Source organism: Arachis stenosperma, unplaced genomic scaffold, assembly GCF_014773155.1.
Source record: "Arachis stenosperma cultivar V10309 unplaced genomic scaffold, arast.V10309.gnm1.PFL2 arast.V10309.gnm1.Scaffold_100029, whole genome shotgun sequence".
NCBI classification, from domain to species: Eukaryota; Viridiplantae; Streptophyta; class Magnoliopsida; order Fabales; family Fabaceae; genus Arachis; species Arachis stenosperma.
The window spans coordinates 610,801-635,175 of NW_026651371.1; positions in this window are offsets into that span (position 1 = coordinate 610,801).

Consider the following 24,375-nt stretch of genomic DNA (forward strand, 5'->3'; position numbering starts at 1 on the left):
CTTTTCACTTGGACCTTCATGCCACAAGCACATGGTTAGGGACAGCTTGATTTAGCCGCTTAGGCCTAGATTTTATTTCCTTGGGCCCTCCTATCCATTAATCCTCAAAGCCTTGGATCCTTTTTACCCTTGCCTTTTAGTTTAAAGGGTTATTGGCTGTTTGCTGTTGCCTTTTGGTTTAAAGAGCTATTGGCTTTTTCTGCTTGCTTTTTCTTTTTTTTTTTCTTTTCTTTTTCACCATTTTTTCTCTTTCTCTTTTTTTGCAAGCTTCTTATTCACTGCTTTTTCTTGCTTCAAGAATCAATTTCATGATTTTTCAGATTATCAATAATAATTCTCTTTGTTCATCATTCTTTCAAGAGCTAACAATTTTAACATTCATAAACAACAAGATAAAAAACATGCACTGTTCAAACATTCATTTAGAAAACAAAAAGTATTGCCACCACATCAAAATAATTAAACTAATTTCAAGATAAAATTTGAAATTCAAGTACTTCTTGTTCTTTTGTAATTTGGCATATTTTTTCATTTAAGAGAGGTGAAGGATTCATGGAATTATTCATAGCTTTAAGGCATAGACACTAGACACTAATGATCATATAATAAAGACACAAACATAGACAAACATAAAGCATCAAATTCGAAAAACAAAAAAATAAGAACAAGGAAATCAAAGAATGGGTCCACCTTAGTGATGGCGGCTAGTTCTTCCTCTTGGAGATCCAATGGAATGCCTAAGCTCATCTATGTCTCTTCCTTGCCTTTGTCGCTCCTCCCTCATAGCTCTTTGATCTTCTCTAATCTCATTGAGAATGATGGAGTGCTCTTGGTACTCCACCCTTAGTTGGTCCATGTTGTAACTTAAGCCTTCCAAAGTGGTGTTGAGTTGCTCCCAATAGTTGTGTGGAGGAAAATGCATCTCTTGAGGCATCTCAGGGATTTCATGAGGAATTTCCTCATGCTCTTGTTGAAGTCCATGAGTGGGCTCTCTTGTTTGCTCCATCCTTTTCTTAGTGATGGGCTTGTCCTCTTCAATGAGGATGTCTCCTTCTATGTCAATCCCAGCCAAATTGCATAGGTGACAAATGAGATGAGGAAAGGCTAACCTTGCCAAAGTGGAGGACTTCTCAGCCACCTTGTACAGTTTTAGAGGTATGATCTCATGAACTTCCACTTCCTCCCCAATCATGATACTATGGATCATGATGGCCCGATCCACAATCACTTCAGATCGGTTGCTAGTAGGAATGATGGAGCGTTGGATGAACTCCAACCATCCTCTAGCCGCAGGCTTAAGGTCCGGTCTTCTCAATTGAACCGGATTGCCTCTTGAGTCTCTTTTCCATTGAGCTCCTTCCACACATATGTCCATGAAAACTTAGTCCAACCTTTGATCAAAGTTGACCCTTCTAGTGTAAGGGCGTGCGTTTTCTTACTTCATTGGCAAGTGGAACGCCAACCTTACATTTTCCGGACTGAAATCTAAGTATTTCCCCCGAACCATTGTAAGCCAATTCTTTGGATTCCGGTTCATACTTTGATCATGGTTCCTAGTGATCCATGCATTGGCATAGAACTCTTGAACCATTAAGATTTTGACTTGTTAAATGGGGTTGGTAAGAACTTCCCAACCTCTTCTTCGGATTTCATATCGGATCTCCGGATACTCATTTTTCTTGAGCATGAAAGGGACCTCAGGGATCACCTTCTTCTTGGCCACAACTTCATAGAAGTGGTCTTGATGGACCTTTGAGATGAATATCCCCATCTCCCATGACTCGGAGGTGGAAGCTTTTGCCTTCCCTTTCCTCTTTCTAGAGGTCTCTCCAGCCTTAGGTGCCATAAATGGTTATGAAAAGCCAAAAAGCAATGCTTTTACCATACCAAACTTAAAAGGTTTGCTCGCCCTCGAGCAAAAGAAGAAACAAAGACAGGGAAAAAGAAGAGAATGGAGGAGATGGAGGGTTGACGATCGGATTTTTGACGGTTTAGAATTTCACTAATAAAATCTCGTTGTAAAGTATAGTTTCTAAACCAAACAATAATCCTTTCATACAAAAAGTTGTTTGTCACTAAAACAAACCCCTAAATTTATAAACCGAAGTATTGGACCTCGGGTCGTTCTCCCTAGGAATTACAATAAAGTGTCTTGTTATTGGTTTGAGTTGTTTTGGGGTTTTGGATAAGAGACATGAAAGTAAATGACAATGAAAATAGACTAACAACTATAAAAGGCTCTTGGCAAGATATGAGAATTAGAAGTCCTATCCTAGTTATCCTTCTCAATTGTGATGAGAATTGTTCATTGCTACCACTTAGTTAACCCTTACTAAAGAAAGGAAAGTCAAGTGGATGAATTGACTTGAGCCACAAGTCCTAGCCAAATCCCAAGGAAAGACTAGCTTTAGTGCACTTCAAACCAATTAGCAATCTCTCCAATTATCAATCAACAAAGGAATTAGATAACTCAAGTGTCACTAATTACTCTACCTAGGCCAAGAGGAACAAAATCTACACTAAATCTAGAAGAGGCATTTCAACAAACACATAGAGTGCAATAAAAGTAATCAACATAAATTGCAAGAATTAAAGAGAGATCTAACTACAAAAGCAAGAGATCAACAATAGAAAAGCAAAGAAGAACAATTATTATGAATTACCTCTTATTGAATTGAAAGAAAATGGAAGGAACAATACTAGATCTACAACAAAATATAAGAACAACATAAAGGAAATTACAACAAAAGAGTAGGAGGAGATGAATGTAGCAACAAAGAATTGAGAAGATAGAAGTAGAAGAAGGTGAATTAAAATCTAGATCTAAGAATCAAACCTAATCCTAATCCTAATTCTAGAGAGAAGTGAGAGCTTCTCTCTCTAGAAACTAATTCTAACTTCTAAAACTAAGCTAATGGTAACTAACATGTAAAGTATGAAAAGTATGTGAAGTCTCTTGATTCCCCTTCAATCCTTGGCTTAAATAGCATCAGAAATGAGTTGGATTGGGCCCACAAGACTTCTAAAATCGCTGGCCACATGTTGCTTTAAGTGAACTAGGTGGCAGCAACGGCGCGTGCGCGTACTTTGCGCGTGCGCGCCACCATACGTGAAGCAACTATGGCAAATCTTATATCGTTTCGAAGCCCCGGATGTTAGCTTTCCAACCCAACTGGAACCGCATCATTTGGACCTCTGTAGCTCAAGTTATAGTCAATTAAGTGCGAAGAGGTCGGCTTGACAGCTTTCCGGTTCTTTCATTTCTTCATGAGTTCTCCAACTTTTCATGCTTCTTTCTTCATTCCCTTGATCCAATCTTTGCCTTCTAAATCTGAAATCACTTAGCAAACATATCAAGGCATCTAATGGAATCAAGGAGAATTAAATTTATCTATTTTAAGACCTAAAAAGCATGTTTTCACTCTTAAGCACAATTAAAGGAGAATATACAAAACCATGCTATTTCATTGAATAAATGTGGGTAAAAGGTTATAGAATCCCCTAAAATCAATACAAGACAAACCGTCAAATTGGGGTTTGTCAACCTCCCCACACTTAAACCAAGCATGTCCTCATGCTTAAGCCAAGAGAAAGCAAAGGGCATCAACATTTATTCAATGAAAACTAACTAAATGCAATCTACCTATATGCAACTATCTACATGAATGCAATTGCTTGGTCAAAATAAATTAATTCCCAAGAAGCATATATAAGCACAAGGGCAAAAGGCATTAACAACCATGCCAAACCACAATTGAATTGAGCTATTAACTATTTTTACAAACTTGCATGAAAGGAGATGATCATTGGTGGAAACATGTAATTGAGCATCAAACCCTCACCGGATGTATTTGCACTCTATTCGCTCAAGTGTTTAGGGTTGATTCACTCAATTCTCTCCTAATCATGTTTTCTAAGATTTGTTTTTCTTCTAACAATCGACATATATTTCATGCATGCATACATTTAGCATGAGGTCTTTTCTTTAGGTTGTAATGGGGCTAGGGTTAAGGTTGGATGCATATTTGGTCAAGTGAGCTTAAAATTTGAATCTTTGATAAACTTAGACTTCCCACCTAACCTATGACATCCTATACAATTTCAAAGCTAGCCTAACTACCCATTTTTCACTTTTTCACATACTCATGCATTTCTTTTTCATTTCACAACACTTATGCATTGATCTTATTGAGCTTCACTTTACTTTGGGGCATTTTGTCCCCTTCTTATTTTTTTTCTTTTTCTTCTTTTTCTTTCTTTTTCTATATTTTTTTCTTTTCCATATTGTTTTTTTTCTTTTCTTTTCCTTTTTCTCATTTTTTTTCTATATACAAGAATCTCAATGCATAAGGTTTTATATTTGATCAATACATGAGTATGTACCCAATTCCCAATATTTTCAACAAAATACAAAATACACTCTTTTATTCACCCAATGTCCCAAGATTCCCACACTTGAATGATACTCACACACACTTGCCTAAGCTAATCAAAGATCCAAATAAGGACATTTATTGTTTTTCGCTTTAAGGCTTGTAATGTGCTAAAATAAGAACAAGTGGGTTAAGCGTAAGCTCAAATTGGCTAACAATGGAATATAAAAGGTAAGGCTATTTGGGTAAGTGAGTTAAATGAAATGATGGCCTCAATCATATAAATGCATGAATACACAAAATAATGGACATAAAGAATCAAACAAATCAAAGATTACAATCATATAAAGAGAATAATGCACACAAGAAGGAAAATAAGTGGTTATAAGATGTAACCATCATTAGGCTCAAATCTCACTTGCTTGTGTTCTTAGCTCAAAAATATGATCCACAATATATATATATTTCAAGCAAGTTCTATGAAAAGTTTTCACTCAAATCAATTAAGGTGCCCTATAGATAGAAATCTTGAAAATTTTCATTATTTTGACTAAGCTTATTGTGTATACATATACAAAAATTAAGAGAATGCAAGTAAAAATCCTAAAATCCTAGAATGAAATGCAAAAGTGTTGGGATTAGAAACTTGTCACCCGAAATCGTCGAACGGTCGGACGACCTCCCCACACTTAAAAGTTTGCACCGTCCTCGGTGCACTCAAAGATGAGCAAGGGGGTACGACGACTCTCCGGATTGCTACGTGTTTTTAGTCTTGCTTCCGTTATTGCATGTGGTGCATTCATCATGAAAAACAAAAATATAACACCATAAGGTAGGGTAATACAAAAGCAAGGAAGCATAATTGTTGGAATGAGGTAAATCACTAGAATTGAGTGAGTGAATTAGTGTGACCTTAATGACAAATAAGTGTGTGAATTCTAAATTGCGCGGTTTAGAACACACATTAGCATAGAAGTTATGTCACAAAAGAAGCATGCACTTTACTCATTCTACTATGCTTGAGATGCTTTAAGTGAACTTGTAAGGTAAAACAAGCATTAAAGAAGCATGAAAGCATTCAAGCCAAACACATATGGATGCATATAATCATAAAATACAATGCATTAAGGTAAATGCACAACATCATCCATCAAGAGGTTGCCTAATCACAAAATAAGGCTCAAATCACATGGTGGCCAAATCATGTAATTCAAGAAGAGTTACAAGCTCGAAGGCAATTCTCATCACTTGGTATTTTTCAAAAGATTGCATGAAAAAACTCAAGACCAAGTAGCAAAATATAACCTCAATCATAGGATCCAACAAAGATTATCTAAAAACATTAATGCTAAATTAGCATTTAGGCAATAAAGGGGAAGCAATGCATAGTAAACAAAGTCAATAATCCAACACTTATGATGAAAAGAGAAAAAATAAAATGAAAACTAAACTAAAACTAACTAACAAACTAACCGACTAACTAATTAACTAACTAAAATAAATGGTTATTCATGGTTTTTGGAAATGTTGGATGAGGGGTAGGAGGAGGGAAAAAGAAAGGAGGAGGAAAGAAATAGAAAGAGGAGAAGAAAAGAAATGTGGTGAAGGAAGGAAATCCACGCGCACGCGCGCATGCCGCGCGCGCGCGTGGATGGTTTATTTCGAGAGTGGCGCGTACGCGTCATGTGCGCATGCGCGCAAGTGGGGTTGTGCCAAAGGCGCAACGTTGGCGTGGCGTAGGCATAACTCTCTAGAAAATGTATGGAATGTGGAACTTCTCAATCCACACGTACGCACGCATGGCGCGCGTGCGTGGATGGTCCAAAATGCATGATGTGCGCGTACGCGTGAAGTGCGCGTACGCGTGGATGGTGCTCTGTTTTTCAAAATTTTTTTTTTTGGCTATGTTTTTGCACCAATCCAAGCATTCTAAACCTCCAAGCATCTACCAAAATACCATAAAACCTTTTTTGACATGACAAAATACTAATTAAACTCAACCAACTAATCTAAACATGAAATTAAACTAGTTCTACCAATATGTACAAAAAAAGAAAATGAAAGGATTTTACCATGGTGGGTTGTCTCCCACCTAGCACTTTTGTTTATTGTCCTTAAGTTGGACTTATGGGGAGCTTCTCTCAAGGTGGCTTGTGCTTGTACTCATCTTGGAACTTCCACCAATGCTTGGTTCTCCATTGTGCCCCAAGATTTCTTATGGATTGAGCCAAGTGTTGATGGAGTTCTTCACAAGCTTGGGGCTCCCAAAGTTGATCCTCTTCTTGTGATCCGGGGTCCCACACTTTGTTTTCACACCCGTCTTGAGATTGATCATCATTATTAGTCCAACCGGGTGGTGAGTAAGGTGAATTCTCTATGAAGTGGCCAACAATCCTCCTAGACCCATCTATTTGAGCACTACTCCCACCTTTATATCTCATGTTTGATGCATCAACCATAATGAGCCTTGATTTGCAACGCCAACCACGAAACATCTTTCGCTTACGCTTCATCCCACAAAGCATCCTAAGTTGACCATCCGTTTCAAGCAAGCCATACTCAAGTGGGACAATAAAGCTAATAGAAATGAATTTTACCCATTCAAGTGAGGGAGTATATGACAACCTAGGCAAAGATGCTTCCAACGATCTTGACAAAGCGTATTCCACTCCCATCCTTCTATTTCTAAGGACTTCCACCTCTTCACAAGATTTCTCTAATTCAATCCTTTGTTCATTAATACTATCTAAGCCTTTTCCCTTAATCAAACTACAATTGGGAGGGTGAAAGAAGTTTACCTCCTCAACATTTTCAAATGCACCGGGAGAAGGTTCTTCATGCTCAAAGGATTTTTCACCACTAAGACTTGATGCTTGATCTTCATCACCAAGGGAACTCAATCCTTTCTCTATCCCATCCAAGTCTTCATATGGAATATGCCTTGGAAGGTGTGCACTTTCCTCCCTAGCATCAATTTCAATCATCTTGGAGGGGTTTTCTTCAACTCTATGTTCCCATGGAGGCTCCACATCTCCTAAGTCTTCTACCACTTCTTCCTTGTCTTCAACAATTAAAGCTTCCTCCAATTGTTCCAATACAAAGCAACTTCCTTCATTTCCCACCAGAGTTTCCAATCTCTCCTTCATGCTATGTTCTTCATTCGATTCTCCACATGTAGCCATGGGAGTTCCTTGAGTGTTCAAGCATTGGGAGGCTAATTGATTTGTTACCGCATCTAAGGCGGCCATGAAATTTTGCACATCCTTTTTCATTTCTTCTTGCCCTTGAACAAGAACACCAAGGGTTTCATCCATTAGAGATTGGGGTGGATGGAAGGATTCATCATTTTGGGGGAAGGGTTCATAGTAGGAAGATGGTTCTTCTTGGTGGAGTTGTGGTGGTTCAATGTTTTCCATTCTTTCCACTTGTTGCACAACACACTCCATGGTTGCTTGAAATTGATCCAATGCTTCCTTGAGATGATCCCTTGACTCTTGTTCCTCTTGGATAATATGATTAGGATCATGTGGCTCTTGGTTCAATGGATATGAGTATTCTTCCATGGGTGGTTGTGGTGGAAAGTGGTATTCATCTTGTGGTTGAAAATTTTCATATATTGGAGGTGGTTCATCTTGATAATAATGTGGAGGGGGTGGCTCTTGAAAATGTTGATGTTGGGGTGGTGGTAGCTCTATGTGTGGTTCATATGGCTCATATGGTTGTTGGTAGGATGGATATGGATTAGGATCATATGAAGATGGTTGGTAAAAAGAGGCTTGTGAGTATGGTTGAGAGTTATGTTGAGGATATGGTTCATAGGCATATGGTGGTGGTTCTTGAAAGTCACAAGGTGATTCACCATAGCCATTGGATTGGTATGTATCATAGAATGGCTCTTCTTCATAGTGCATTGGTGGAGGTTGTTGCCATGAGGATTGATCATAAACATATGGCTCCTCCCACCTTTGGTTGTCCCATCCTTGATGCATCTCTACATTATAATCTCCACTTCCTACAACATAGTTGTAATCACACTCATAGCCAAAATGAGAATTCATGATAGTAAGAGAAGGCAAAACAGAAACAAAAACAAAAAATTAGTAACAAATAAAGAGAACACACTAAAAACTAACAAAGAAGCAAAGAGGAAACATATTCACAATATTCACATATATACAATAACCAATAACATAACACCATTGCAATCCCCCGGCAACGGCGCCATTTTGACGATCGGATTTTTGACGGTTTAGAATTTCACTAATAAAATCTCGTTGTAAAGTATAGTTTCTAAACCAAACAATAATCCTTTCATACAAAAAGTTGTTTGTCACTAAAACAAACCCCTAAATTTATAAACCGAAGTATTGGACCTCGGGTCGTTCTCCCTAGGAATTACAATAAAGTGTCTTGTTATTGGTTTGAGTTGTTTTGGGGTTTTGGATAAGAGACATGAAAGTAAATGACAATGAAAATAGACTAACAACTATAAAAGGCTCTTGGCAAGATATGAGAATTAGAAGTCCTATCCTAGTTATCCTTCTCAATTGTGATGAGAATTGTTCATTGCTACCACTTAGTTAACCCTTACTAAAGAAAGGAAAGTCAAGTGGATGAATTGACTTGAGCCACAAGTCCTAGCCAACTCCCAAGGAAAGACTAGCTTTAGTGCACTTCAAACCAATTAGCAATCTCTCCAATTATCAATCAACAAAGGAATTAGATAACTCAAGTGTCACTAATTACTCTACCTAGGCCAAGAGGAACAAAATCTACACTAAATCTAGAAGAGGCATTTCAACAAACACATAGAGTGCAATAAAAGTAATCAACATAAATTGCAAGAATTAAAGAGAGATCTAACTACAAAAGCAAGAGATCAACAATAGAAAAGCAAAGAAGAACAATTATTATGAATTACCTCTTATTGAATTGAAAGGAAATGGAAGGAACAATACTAGATCTACAACAAAATATAAGAACAACATAAAGGAAATTACAACAAAAGAGTAGGAGGAGATGAATGTAGCAACAAAGAATTGAGAAGATAGAAGTAGAAGAAGGTGAATTAAAATCTAGATCTAAGAACCAAACCTAATCCTAATCCTAATTCTAGAGAGAAGTGAGAGCTTCTCTCTCTAGAAACTAATTCTAACTTCTAAAACTAAGCTAATGGTAACTAACATGTAAAGTATGAAAAGTATGTGAAGTCTCTTGATTCCCCTTCAATCCTTGGCTTAAATAGCATCAGAAATGAGTTGGATTGGGCCCACAAGACTTCTAAAATCGCTGGCCACATGTTGCTTTAAGTGAACTAGGTGGCAGCAACGGCGCGTGCGCGTACTTTGCGCGTGCGCGCCACCATACGTGAAGCAACTATGGCAAATCTTATATCGTTTCGAAGCCCCGGATGTTAGCTTTCCAACCCAACTGGAACCGCATCATTTGGACCTCTGTAGCTCAAGTTATAGTCAATTAAGTGCGAAGAGGTCGGCTTGACAGCTTTCCGGTTCTTTCATTTCTTCATGAGTTCTCCAACTTTTCATGCTTCTTTCTTCATTCCCTTGATCCAATCTTTGCCTTCTAAATCTGAAATCACTTAGCAAACATATCAAGGCATCTAATGGAATCAAGGAGAATTAAATTTATCTATTTTAAGACCTAAAAAGCATGTTTTCACTCTTAAGCACAATTAAAGGAGAATATACAAAACCATGCTATTTCATTGAATAAATGTGGGTAAAAGGTTATAGAATCCCCTAAAATCAATACAAGACAAACCGTCAAATTGGGGTTTGTCAACCTCCCCACACTTAAACCAAGCATGTCCTCATGCTTAAGCCAAGAGAAAGCAAAGGGCATCAACATTTATTCAATGAAAACTAACTAAATGCAATCTACCTATATGCAACTATCTACATGAATGCAATTGCTTGGTCAAAATAAATTAATTCCCAAGAAGCATATATAAGCACAAGGGCAAAAGGCATTAACAACCATGCCAAACCACAATTGAATTGAGCTATTAACTATTTTTACAAACTTGCATGAAAGGAGATGATCATTGGTGGAAACATGTAATTGAGCATCAAACCCTCACCGGATGTATTTGCACTCTATTCGCTCAAGTGTTTAGGGTTGATTCACTCAATTCTCTCCTAATCATGTTTTCTAAGATTTGTTTTTCTTCTAACAATCGACATATATTTCATGCATGCATACATTTAGCATGAGGTCTTTTCTTTAGGTTGTAATGGGGCTAGGGTTAAGGTTGGATGCATATTTGGTCAAGTGAGCTTAAAATTTGAATCTTTGATAAACTTAGACTTCCCACCTAACCTATGACATCCTATACAATTTCAAAGCTAGCCTAACTACCCATTTTTCACTTTTTCACATACTCATGCATTTCTTTTTCATTTCACAACACTTATGCATTGATCTTATTGAGCTTCACTTTACTTTGGGGCATTTTGTCCCCTTCTTATTTTTTTTCTTTTTCTTCTTTTTCTTTCTTTTTCTATATTTTTTTTCTTTTCCATATTGTTTTTTTTTCTTTTCTTTTCCTTTTTCTCATTTTTTTTCTATATACAAGAATCTCAATGCATAAGGTTTTATATTTGATCAATACATGAGTATGTACCCAATTCCCAATATTTTCAACAAAATACAAAATACACTCTTTTATTCACCCAATGTCCCAAGATTCCCACACTTGAATGATACTCACACACACTTGCCTAAGCTAATCAAAGATCCAAATAAGGACATTTATTGTTTTTCGCTTTAAGGCTTGTAATGTGCTAAAATAAGAACAAGTGGGTTAAGCGTAAGCTCAAATTGGCTAACAATGGAATATAAAAGGTAAGGCTATTTGGGTAAGTGAGTTAAATGAAATGATGGCCTCAATCATATAAATGCATGAATACACAAAATAATGGACATAAAGAATCAAACAAATCAAAGATTACAATCATATAAAGAGAATAATGCACACAAGAAGGAAAATAAGTGGTTATAAGATGTAACCATCATTAGGCTCAAATCTCACTTGCTTGTGTTCTTAGCTCAAAAATATGATCCACAATATATATATTTCAAGCAAGTTCTATGAAAAGTTTTCACTCAAATCAATTAAGGTGCCCTATAGATAGAAATCTTGAAAATTTTCATTATTTTGACTAAGCTTATTGTGTATACATATACAAAAATTAAGAGAATGCAAGTAAAAATCCTAAAATCCTAGAATGAAATGCAAAAGTGTTGGGATTAGAAACTTGTCACCCGAAATCGTCGAACGGTCGGACGACCTCCCCACACTTAAAAGTTTGCACCGTCCTCGGTGCACTCAAAGATGAGCAAGGGGGTACGACGACTCTCCGGATTGCTACGTGTTTTTAGTCTTGCTTCCGTTATTGCATGTGGTGCATTCATCATGAAAAACAAAAATATAACACCATAAGGTAGGGTAATACAAAAGCAAGGAAGCATAATTGTTGGAATGAGGTAAATCACTAGAATTGAGTGAGTGAATTAGTGTGACCTTAATGACAAATAAGTGTGTGAATTCTAAATTGCGCGGTTTAGAACACACATTAGCATAGAAGTTATGTCACAAAAGAAGCATGCACTTTACTCATTCTACTATGCTTGAGATGCTTTAAGTGAACTTGTAAGGTAAAACAAGCATTAAAGAAGCATGAAAGCATTCAAGCCAAACACATATGGATGCATATAATCATAAAATACAATGCATTAAGGTAAATGCACAACATCATCCATCAAGAGGTTGCCTAATCACAAAATAAGGCTCAAATCACATGGTGGCCAAATCATGTAATTCAAGAAGAGTTACAAGCTCGAAGGCAATTCTCATCACTTGGTATTTTTCAAAAGATTGCATGAAAAAACTCAAGACCAAGTAGCAAAATATAACCTCAATCATAGGATCCAACAAAGATTATCTAAAAACATTAATGCTAAATTAGCATTTAGGCAATAAAGGGGAAGCAATGCATAGTAAACAAAGTCAATAATCCAACACTTATGATGAAAAGAGAAAAAATAAAATGAAAACTAAACTAAAACTAACTAACAAACTAACCGACTAACTAATTAACTAACTAAAATAAATGGTTATTCATGGTTTTTGGAAATGTTGGATGAGGGGTAGGAGGAGGGAAAAAGAAAGGAGGAGGAAAGAAATAGAAAGAGGAGAAGAAAAGAAATGTGGTGAAGGAAGGAAATCCACGCGCACGCGCGCATGCCGCGCGCGCGCGTGGATGGTTTATTTCGAGAGTGGCGCGTACGCGTCATGTGCGCATGCGCGCAAGTGGGGTTGTGCCAAAGGCGCAACGTTGGCGTGGCGTAGGCATAACTCTCTGGAAAATGTATGGAATGTGGAACTTCTCAATCCACGCGTACGCACGCATGGCGCGCGTGCGTGGATGGTCCAAAATGCATGATGTGCGCGTACGCGTGAAGTGCGCGTACGCGTGGATGGTGCTCTGTTTTTCAAAATTTTTTTTTTTGCTATGTTTTTGCACCAATCCAAGCATTCTAAACCTCCAAGCATCTACCAAAATACCATAAAACCTTTTTTGACATGACAAAATACTAATTAAACTCAACCAACTAATCTAAACATGAAATTAAACTAGTTCTACCAATATGTACAAAAAAAGAAAATGAAAGGATTTTACCATGGTGGGTTGTCTCCCACCTAGCACTTTTGTTTATTGTCCTTAAGTTGGACTTATGGGGAGCTTCTCTCAAGGTGGCTTGTGCTTGTACTCATCTTGGAACTTCCACCAATGCTTGGTTCTCCATTGTGCCCCAAGATTTCTTATGGATTGAGCCAAGTGTTGATGGAGTTCTTCACAAGCTTGGGGCTCCCAAAGTTGATCCTCTTCTTGTGATCCGGGGTCCCACACTTTGTTTTCACACCCGTCTTGAGATTGATCATCATTATTAGTCCAACCGGGTGGTGAGTAAGGTGAATTCTCTATGAAGTGGCCAACAATCCTCCTAGACCCATCTATTTGAGCACTACTCCCACCTTTATATCTCATGTTTGATGCATCAACCATAATGAGCCTTGATTTGCAACGCCAACCACGAAACATCTTTCGCTTACGCTTCATCCCACAAAGCATCCTAAGTTGACCATCCGTTTCAAGCAAGCCATACTCAAGTGGGACAATAAAGCTAATAGAAATGAATTTTACCCATTCAAGTGAGGGAGTAGATGACAACCTAGGCAAAGATGCTTCCAACGATCTTGACAAAGCGTATTCCACTCCCATCCTTCTATTTCTAAGGACTTCCACCTCTTCACAAGATTTCTCTAATTCAATCCTTTGTTCATTAATACTATCTAAGCCTTTTCCCTTAATCAAACTACAATTGGGAGGGTGAAAGAAGTTTACCTCCTCAACATTTTCAAATGCACCGGGAGAAGGTTCTTCATGCTCAAAGGATTTTTCACCACTAAGACTTGATGCTTGATCTTCATCACCAAGGGAACTCAATCCTTTCTCTATCCCATCCAAGTCTTCATATGGAATATGCCTTGGAAGGTGTGCACTTTCCTCCCTAGCATCAATTTCAATCATCTTGGAGGGGTTTTCTTCAACTCTATGTTCCCATGGAGGCTCCACATCTCCTAAGTCTTCTACCACTTCTTCCTTGTCTTCAACAATTAAAGCTTCCTCCAATTGTTCCAATACAAAGCAACTTCCTTCATTTCCCACCAGAGTTTCCAATCTCTCCTTCATGCTATGTTCTTCATTCGATTCTCCACATGTAGCCATGGGAGTTCCTTGAGTGTTCAAGCATTGGGAGGCTAATTGATTTGTTACCGCATCTAAGGCGGCCATGAAATTTTGCACATCCTTTTTCATTTCTTCTTGCCCTTGAACAAGAACACCAAGGGTTTCATCCATTAGAGATTGGGGTGGATGGAAGGATTCATCATTTTGGGGGAAGGGTTCATAGTAGGAAGATGGTTCTTCTTGGTGGAGTTGTGGTGGTTCAATGTTTTCCATTCTTTCCACTTGTTGCACAACACACTCCATGGTTGCTTGAAATTGATCCAATGCTTCCTTGAGATGATCCCTTGACTCTTGTTCCTCTTGGATAATATGATTAGGATCATGTGGCTCTTGGTTCAATGGATATGAGTATTCTTCCATGGGTGGTTGTGGTGGAAAGTGGTATTCATCTTGTGGTTGAAAATTTTCATATATTGGAGGTGGTTCATCTTGATAATAATGTGGAGGGGGTGGCTCTTGAAAATGTTGATGTTGGGGTGGTGGTAGCTCTATGTGTGGTTCATATGGCTCATATGGTTGTTGGTAGGATGGATATGGATTAGGATCATATGAAGATGGTTGGTAAAAAGAGGCTTGTGAGTATGGTTGAGAGTTATGTTGAGGATATGGTTCATAGGCATATGGTGGTGGTTCTTGAAAGTCACAAGGTGATTCACCATAGCCATTGGATTGGTATGTATCATAGAATGGCTCTTCTTCATAGTGCATTGGTGGAGGTTGTTGCCATGAGGATTGATCATAAACATATGGCTCCTCCCACCTTTGGTTGTCCCATCCTTGATGCATCTCTACATTATAATCTCCACTTCCTACAACATAGTTGTAATCACACTCATAGCCAAAATGAGAATTCATGATAGTAAGAGAAGGCAAAACAGAAACAAAAACAAAAAATTAGTAACAAATAAAGAGAACACACTAAAAACTAACAAAGAAGCAAAGAGGAAACATATTCACAATATTCACATATATACAATAACCAATAACATAACACCATTGCAATCCCCCGGCAACGGCGCCATTTTGACGATCGGATTTTTGACGGTTTAGAATTTCACTAATAAAATCTCGTTGTAAAGTATAGTTTCTAAACCAAACAATAATCCTTTCATACAAAAAGTTGTTTGTCACTAAAACAAACCCCTAAATTTATAAACCGAAGTATTGGACCTCGGGTCGTTCTCCCTAGGAATTACAATAAAGTGTCTTGTTATTGGTTTGAGTTGTTTTGGGGTTTTGGATAAGAGACATGAAAGTAAATGACAATGAAAATAGACTAACAACTATAAAAGGCTCTTGGCAAGATATGAGAATTAGAAGTCCTATCCTAGTTATCCTTCTCAATTGTGATGAGAATTGTTCATTGCTACCACTTAGTTAACCCTTACTAAAGAAAGGAAAGTCAAGTGGATGAATTGACTTGAGCCACAAGTCCTAGCCAACTCCCAAGGAAAGACTAGCTTTAGTGCACTTCAAACCAATTAGCAATCTCTCCAATTATCAATCAACAAAGGAATTAGATAACTCAAGTGTCACTAATTACTCTACCTAGGCCAAGAGGAACAAAATCTACACTAAATCTAGAAGAGGCATTTCAACAAACACATAGAGTGCAATAAAAGTAATCAACATAAATTGCAAGAATTAAAGAGAGATCTAACTACAAAAGCAAGAGATCAACAATAGAAAAGCAAAGAAGAACAATTATTATGAATTACCTCTTATTGAATTGAAAGGAAATGGAAGGAACAATACTAGATCTACAACAAAATATAAGAACAACATAAAGGAAATTACAACAAAAGAGTAGGAGGAGATGAATGTAGCAACAAAGAATTGAGAAGATAGAAGTAGAAGAAGGTGAATTAAAATTTAGATCTAAGAACCAAACCTAATCCTAATCCTAATTCTAGAGAGAAGTGAGAGCTTCTCTCTCTAGAAACTAATTCTAACTTCTAAAACTAAGCTAATGGTAACTAACATGTAAAGTATGAAAAGTATGTGAAGTCTCTTGATTCCCCTTCAATCCTTGGCTTAAATAGCATCAGAAATGAGTTGGATTGGGCCCACAAGACTTCTAAAATCGCTGGCCACATGTTGCTTTAAGTGAACTAGGTGGCAGCAACGGCGCGTGCGCGTACTTTGCGCGTGCGCGCCACCATACGTGAAGCAACTATGGCAAATCTTATATCGTTTCGAAGCCCCGGATGTTAGCTTTCCAACCCAACTGGAACCGCATCATTTGGACCTCTGTAGCTCAAGTTATAGTCAATTAAATGCGAAGAGGTCGGCTTGACAGCTTTCCGGTTCTTTCATTTCTTCATGAGTTCTCCAACTTTTCATGCTTCTTTCTTCATTCCCTTGATCCAATCTTTGCCTTCTAAATCTGAAATCACTTAGCAAACATATCAAGGCATCTAATGGAATCAAGGAGAATTAAATTTATCTATTTTAAGACCTAAAAAGCATGTTTTCACTCTTAAGCACAATTAAAGGAGAATATACAAAACCATGCTATTTCATTGAATAAATGTGGGTAAAAGGTTATAGAATCCCCTAAAATCAATACAAGACAAACCGTCAAATTGGGGTTTGTCAAGGGTGGTATGTGGTTCGGCCAAGGGGTAGAAGTAGTGTTGGTAATGTGTGAAAATAAAGGAGTGTGGAGGGGTTTATATAGGAGTGGGAGGAGAGGTAGAGTGGCCGAATGGAATTGGGTGGGTTTTGGAGGGAAAAGTGTTTGAATTTGAAAAGTGAGGTAGTGGGGATTTTGGGGAAGAGGAGTGGAGGTGATTGGTGAAGAGAATATAAGGAGGAGGATAGGATTTGATTGGTGAGTGGTGTTTTGGGTAGAATGTTATAGAGATGTGTGAGGAGGAGAGAGAGAGAGAGGTGGGGTAGGTGGAGATCCTGTGGGGTCCACAGATCCTGAGTGGTCAAGAACTTCTCATCTCTACTCCATTTAGGCGTGCAAAATGCCCTTATTGTGCAATCCTGGCGTTTAACGCCAGACTGTTGCTTGTTTCTGGCGTTAAACGCCAGCTTTTATACCTTTCCTGGTGTTTAACGCCAAGCTGTTGCTTGTTTCTGGAGTTTAACGCCAGTCTGGTGCCTATTTCTAGCGTTAAACACCAGTCTGGTGCTCATTTCTGGCGTTAAACACCAAGAATGGTGCCAGGCTGGGCGTTTAACGCCCATTCTGCTACTCTTACTGGCGTTTAAACGCCAGTAAGCTTATCCTCCAGGGTGTGCTATTTTTAAAGCTGTTTTTGAATTTGCTTTGATTTTTGCAATTGTTTTTGTGACTCCACATGATCATCAACTAACCTAAAAAAAAACATAAAATAACATAGATAAATAAAAATTGGGTTGCCTCCCAACATGCGCTTCTTTAATGTCAATAGCTTGACAGTGGGCTCTCATGGAGCCTCACAGATAATCAGAGCATGGTTGGGGTTTCTCAACACCAAACTTAGAGTTTGGTTGTGGTCTCCCAACACCAAACTTAGAGTTTGGTTGTGTATTGAGAGAAGCTTTTCATGCTTCCTCTCCATGGTTGCAGAGGGAGATCCTTGAGTGTTGAATAAAAGGTAGTCCTCATTCAATTGAAGGACCAGCTCTCCTCTGTCAACATCAATTACAGCTTTTGCTGTGGCTAGGAAGGGTCTGCCAAGGATGATAGATTCATTCTTCTCCTTCCCAGTGTCTAAGATTATGAAATCAGCAGGGATGTAAAGGACTTCAACCTTCACTAGCACGTCCTCTACTAGTCCATAAGCCTGTTTCATTGATTTGTCTGCCATCTCTAATGAGATTTTTACAGCTTGAACCTCAAAGATTTCCAGTTTCTCCATTACAGAGAGTGGCATGAGGTTTATGCCTGACCCCAGGTCACACAGAGCCTTCTCAAAGGTCATGGTGCCTATGGTACAAGGTATTAAGAACCTTCCGGGATCCTCTTTCTTTTGAGGTAATGTCTGCCTAATCAAGTTATTCAGTTCATTGGTGAGCAAGGGGGGTTCATCCTCCCAAGTCTCATTACCAAATAGCTTGGCATTCAGCTTCATGATTGCTCCTAAATACTGGCCAACTTGCCATTTAGTAATATCTTGATCCTCTTCAGAGGAGGAAAACTCATCAGAGCTCATGAATGGCAAAAGGAGGTTCAATGGAATCTCTATAGTCTCTAGATGAGCCTCAGATTCCTTAGGTTCCTTAGATGGGAACTCCTTTTGTCCAGAGGATGTCCCATGAGTTCTTCCTCACTGGGATTCACGTCCTCCTCCTCCTCTCTAGGTTCGGCCACACCAAGTAAGGTTATGGCCTTGAACTCTCTTTTTGGATTCTCTTCTGTATTGCTTGGGAGAGTACTAGGAGAAGTTTCATTGACTCTTTTACTCAGCTGGCCCACTTGTACCTCCAAATATCTAATGGATGACCTTATTTCATTCATGAAACTTAGAGTAGCCTTAGATAGATCAGAGACTATGTTTGCTAAACTAGAGGGGCTCTGCTCAGAATTCTCTGTCTGTTGCTGAGAGGATGATGGAAAAGGCTTGCTATTGCTAAACCTGTTTCTTCCACTATTATTCAAGCCTTGTTGAGGCTTTTGTTGATCATTCCATAAGAAATTTAGATGATTTCTCCATGAGGGATTATAGGTGTTTCCATAAGCTTCACCCATGTAATTCACCTCTGCCATTACAGGGTTTTCAGGATCATAAGCTTCTTCTTCAAAAGATGCGTCTTTAGTACTGTTGGATGCATTTTGCAATTCATTCAGACTTTGAGAAATCATATTGACTTGCTGAGTCAACATTTTGTTCTAAGCCAATATGGCATTCAAAGCATCAATTTCAAGAACTCCCTTCCTCTGAGGCATTCCATTACTCACAAGATTCTTTTCAGAGGTGTACATGAACTGGTTATTTGCAACCATTTCAATGAGTTCTTGAGCTTCTACAGGCATTTTCTTCAGGTGAATAGATCCACCTGCAGAATGGTCCAATGACATCTTAGACAATTCAGATAGACCATCATAGAATATATCCAGGATGGTCTATTCTGAAAGCATGTCAGAAGGACATTTTTTGGTCAGTTGCTTGTATCTTTCCCAAGCTTTATAGAGGGATTCACCTTCTATCTGCCTGAAGGTTTGAACATCCACTCTAAGTTTGCTCAGCTTTGGAGGAGGAAAGAACTTGGCTAAGAAAGCCGTGACCAGCTTATCCCAAGAGTTCAGGCTATCTCTAGGTTGAGAGTCCAACCATATTCTAGCTATGTCTCTTATAGCAAAAGGGAAAAGCATAAGCTTGTAGACCTCGGAATCAACTCCATTGGTCTTAACAGTATCACAGATCTGCAAGAATTTAGTTAAAAATTGAAAAGGATCTTCTGATGGAAGTCTATGAAACTAGCATTTCTGTTGCATCAGAGAAACTAATTGAAGCTTAAGCTCAAAATTGTTTGCTCCAATGGCAGGGATTGAGATGCTTCTTCCATGGAAATTGGAATTTGGTGTAGTGAAGTCACCTAGTGGTGGACGAAATTGTGATTCTTGATTAGTGGCTCCTTGGCATGTGCCAAAAAGTTAAACTAACTCAACTAACTGATTACTTCCTTTTCACAATTCCGTTCAACTAACCAGCAAGTGTACTGGGTCGTCCAAGTAATACCTTACGTGAGTAAGGGTCGAATCCACAGAGATTATTGGTTTGAAGCAATCAATATTTATTTTATTTGTCTTAGTTAGGATGTCACAGAATTGTTTAGATTACTTGAACAATAGAGTTATTTGTTTATAAGGGATTGTGGAATATATTGGAATAATAAAGAATACTAGCGTTACTTGTTGTGTAGTAATGGAGAATATGTTGGAGTTTTGGAGATGCTTTGTCCTCTGACTTCAACTCTTCCTTGAGATCCTCTTCTCACACGCAGGTTCCTTCCATGGCAAGCTCTTTGTAGGGTGTCACCGTTGTCAGTGGCTACTTCCCATCCTCGCAGTGAAAACTATGCTCACGCACTCTGTCACAGTACGGCTAATCACCGGTTGGTTCCCGCTCCTACTGGAATAGAATCACTCTTTTGCGTCTGTCACTAACGCCCAGCAGGTTAAAGTTTGAAGCACGTCACAGTCATTCAATCCCAGAATCCTACTCGGAATACCACAGACAAGGTTAGACTTTCCGGATTCTCATGAATGCCGCCATCAATCCGGCTTATACCACGAAGATTCTGTTGGGGAATCTAAGAGATATTCATTCAATCTGATGTAGAACGGAGGTGGTTGTCAGGCACACGTTCATGGGTTGAGGAAGGTGATGAGTGTCACGGATCATCACCTTCTCCACAGTTAAGCGCGAATAAACATCTTAGATAAGAACAAGCGTGTTTGAATGGAAAACAAAGGAATTGTATTAAATCATCGAGACGCTGCAGAGCTCCTCACCCCCAACAATGGAGTTTAGAGACTCATGCCGTCACAAAGTATGTAATTCAGATCTGAAAATGTCATGAGGTACAAGATAAGTCTGTAAAAGTTGTTTAAATAGTAAACTAGTAACCTAGGTTTACAGAAAAATGGATAAACTAAGATAATTGGTGCAGAAATCCACTTCTGGGGCCCACTTGGTGTGTGCTGGGGCTGAGACTAAAGCTTTCCACGTGTAAAGGGCTTTCTTGGCGTCAAACTCCAGGTTTTGACGTGTTTTGGGCGTTCAACTCCGGATCATGACGTTTTTCTGGCGTTTAACTCCAGACAGCAGCGTGTACTTGGCGTTCAACGCCAAGTTACGTCGTCAATCTTCGCGCAAAGTATGGACTATTATATATTGCTGGAAAGCCCTGGATGTCTACTTTCCAACGCCGTTGAGAGCGCGCCAATTGGACTCCTGTAGCTCCAGAAAATCCATTTCGAGTGCAGGGAGGTCAGGATCCAACAGCATCAGCAGTCCTTTTTCAGCCTAAGTCAGATTTTTGCTCAGCTCCCTCAATTTCAGCCAGAAAATACCTGAAATCACAGAAAAACACACAAACTCATAGTAAAGTCCAGAAATATGATTTTTGCCTAAAAACTAATATTATTCTACTAAAAACTAACTGAAACATGCTAAAATCTACATGAAATTACCCCCAAAAAGCGTACAAAATATCCGCTCATCACAACACCAAACTTAAACTGTTGCTTGTCCTCAAGCAACTAGATGAATAAAATAGGTTCTAACAGAAGTAAAGAAGTAATAAAATCCTCGAGTTTTAAATGAAGCTCAAATTCTTATTAGATGAGCGGAGCTTGTAGCTTTTTGTCCCTGAATAGTTTTGGCATCTCCCTGTATCTTTAAATTTTCAGAATGATTGGCATCCTTAGGAACTCAGAATTCAGATAGTATTGTTGACTCTCCTAGTGTAGTACGTTGATTCTTGAACACAGTCATTTTATGAGTCTTGGCTGTGGCCCTAAGAACTTTGTCTTCCAGTATTACCACCGGATACATAAGTGCCACAGACACATAACTGGGTGAACCTTTTCAGATTGTGACTCAGCTTTGCTAGAGTCCCCAGTCAGTGGTGTCCAGAGCTCTTAAGCACACTCTTTTGCTTTGGATCACGACTTTAACCACTCAGTCTCAAGCTTTTCACTTGGACCTTCATGACACAAGCATATGGTTAGGGACAGTTTGGTTTAGCCGCTTAGGCCTGGATTTTATTTCCTTGGGCCCTCCTATCCATTGATGCTCAAAGCCTTGGATCCTTTTTACTCTTGGCTAGTGCCCATGGCTTGTGAATATTGTGTTTTTTTTTTGACTGCTTTTTCTTGCTTCAAGAATCAATTTCATGATTTTTCAGATCATCAACAATATTTTTCGTGTTCCTTATTCTTTCAGGAGCCAATATTCATCAAATTCAAAGTACATATTATGCACTGTTCAAGCATTCATTCAGAGAACAAAAGTATTGCCACCACATATAATTAATTATAATTTTATTTATTAAGAACTCGAAAATATAAATTACTTTTTTACTCTAAAAGAAAATCTACTACTTTATTCATGCCTAATGATGATGAGAAAAATAAATTATAACTTAATTGGAAATAAAATCAAAATAGACATCCTAATTATTACTAAATATCTTCTAAGGTCAATTTCTAAGAGGAATAATCCCTAAGTTAAAACAGAAAAATTGGAACTCAGCAACCTGTTGTTTTGAGGAGTGGATGCTCCTCTAATTCTTTGGGGTGTGGTTCAAGGATTAATTTTTGGCGCTTCAGCTCCCTTAGATCACGCCCTTGCTCCTCTTGTTCCTTGAGCAGTTTGCAAATCATGCTACCTTGATTATTCTGTTCTTCCTTTATTTGATCCATAGCTTCTTGCAATCTGGAAACAGAAGCCTCTAGCTGTTCCCAATATTCGAATTGGGGCAGTTCTGGGAGGGCTTCTTGTGCTCTCCTTCTGACAGGATCCTCTTTTTGCTGTTGCCTGATCATTGATATTCCAGTAATGGGCTTTTCAATTGGGATATATTCAGTTATTCCCATCTTTACTCCAGCCTCTTTGCAAAGCATAGAAACTAGGCTTGGATAAGCCAATTTGGCGTCCTTGGAATTCCTGTTTGCTATTTTATATAGCTCACAGGAGATCAGCTGATGGACTTCTACTTCTTTTCCCAACATGATGCAATGAATCATGACAGCTCTTTTGATGGTAACTTCAGAATGGTTGCTGGTGGGCAATATGGAACGACAAATAAAGTCCAGCCAGCCTCTGGCTACTGGTTTTAGATCTTCTCTTTTGAGTTGAACTGGGATGCCAGTTGTACTGGTAGTCCACTTGGCTCCAGGGATGCATATGTCCTCCAGAACCTTGTCCAACCTTTTATTGACCCTCATCATTCTCCTATTAAAGGAGTCTGGGTCATCTTTCAGTTGAGGGATCTTGAATATCTCCCTGATCCTGTCAGCGTTGGTATGAATGATTTTTCCTCTGACCACTGTCTTATGATCAAAGATAGCAGCTCCAATGATTCTTTGCCTTTCTGTCTGCCATAGATTAGCATAAAATTCCTGAATCATGTTCTTCCCCACTTTCGTTTCAGGATTGGCCAGAATTTCCCAATTCCTGTTTCGAATTTGCTCTTGGATCTCCGGATATTCATCTTCTTTCAGATCAAATCTGACTTCCGGGATCACTGATCTGTGACTCATTATCTTGTAGTAATGGTCTGAATGTTCTTTAGTTAAGAACTTCCCTTGATTCCAAAGTGGCTTTGGAGCGCTTTCTTTCTTCCCTCTTGGGACGGTTTGCTTTCCTTTAGGGGCCATGATCTTAAGTGAGTATTCTTTTGTGATCACGGATAAGCACACCAAACTTAGAGTTTTGCTTGTCCCCAAGCAAAGGAGAAGAAAGAAGAGGGATAGAAGGAGAGCAAGTGTGGGGTGAAGAGAAGGAGGAGGAGGCCGAAGACAATATAAAGGGATGGGGGGTGGGAAATTTTCGAAAAAATCAGAAAGAGATAAGATAAAAGATATGATTTTAAAAGATATGATCAGAAAAGATATAATTTAAAAAGATATGAATCAAAATTTAAAAGATAGATTTGAATTTTAATTTTGAAAAGGATTTTTAAAAGGGGTTAAAGATGTGTTGGAAACAAATTTGAAAAGATGATGGATTGAATTGAAAATCCATTTTTACTTTTGGGTTAAGATAAATCAAAAAAAAATTTGCAATCATTGGATTTTAGAAATTAGGATAAACATTTTGGAATTGAAAGTGATAATTTAAAATATGTTTATGCAAGAAATCATGAATTGAAACATAAAAATTTTGAAAAAATGCAAAGAAAAACAAAATTGTACCTCCTCCCACCATCCTGGCGTTAAACGCCCACATGGTGCATGGTTTGGGCGTTTAACGCCCACATGTTGCTTCTCCTGGGCGTTCAACGCCCATGTGATGCTTCTTCCTGGCGTTGAACGCCAGGAGGTCCTTCTTTACTGGGCGTTTTTCTAAACGCCCAGAATGCTAGCAAATTGGCGTTAAACGCCCAGAAGGTGCATCTTTCTGGCGTTTAACGCCCAGAAGATGCTTCTTCTTGGCGTTTAACGCCCAGAAGGCTACCCTTACTGGCGTTAAACGCCCAGTGGGTGCTTCTTTTGGGCGTTTAAC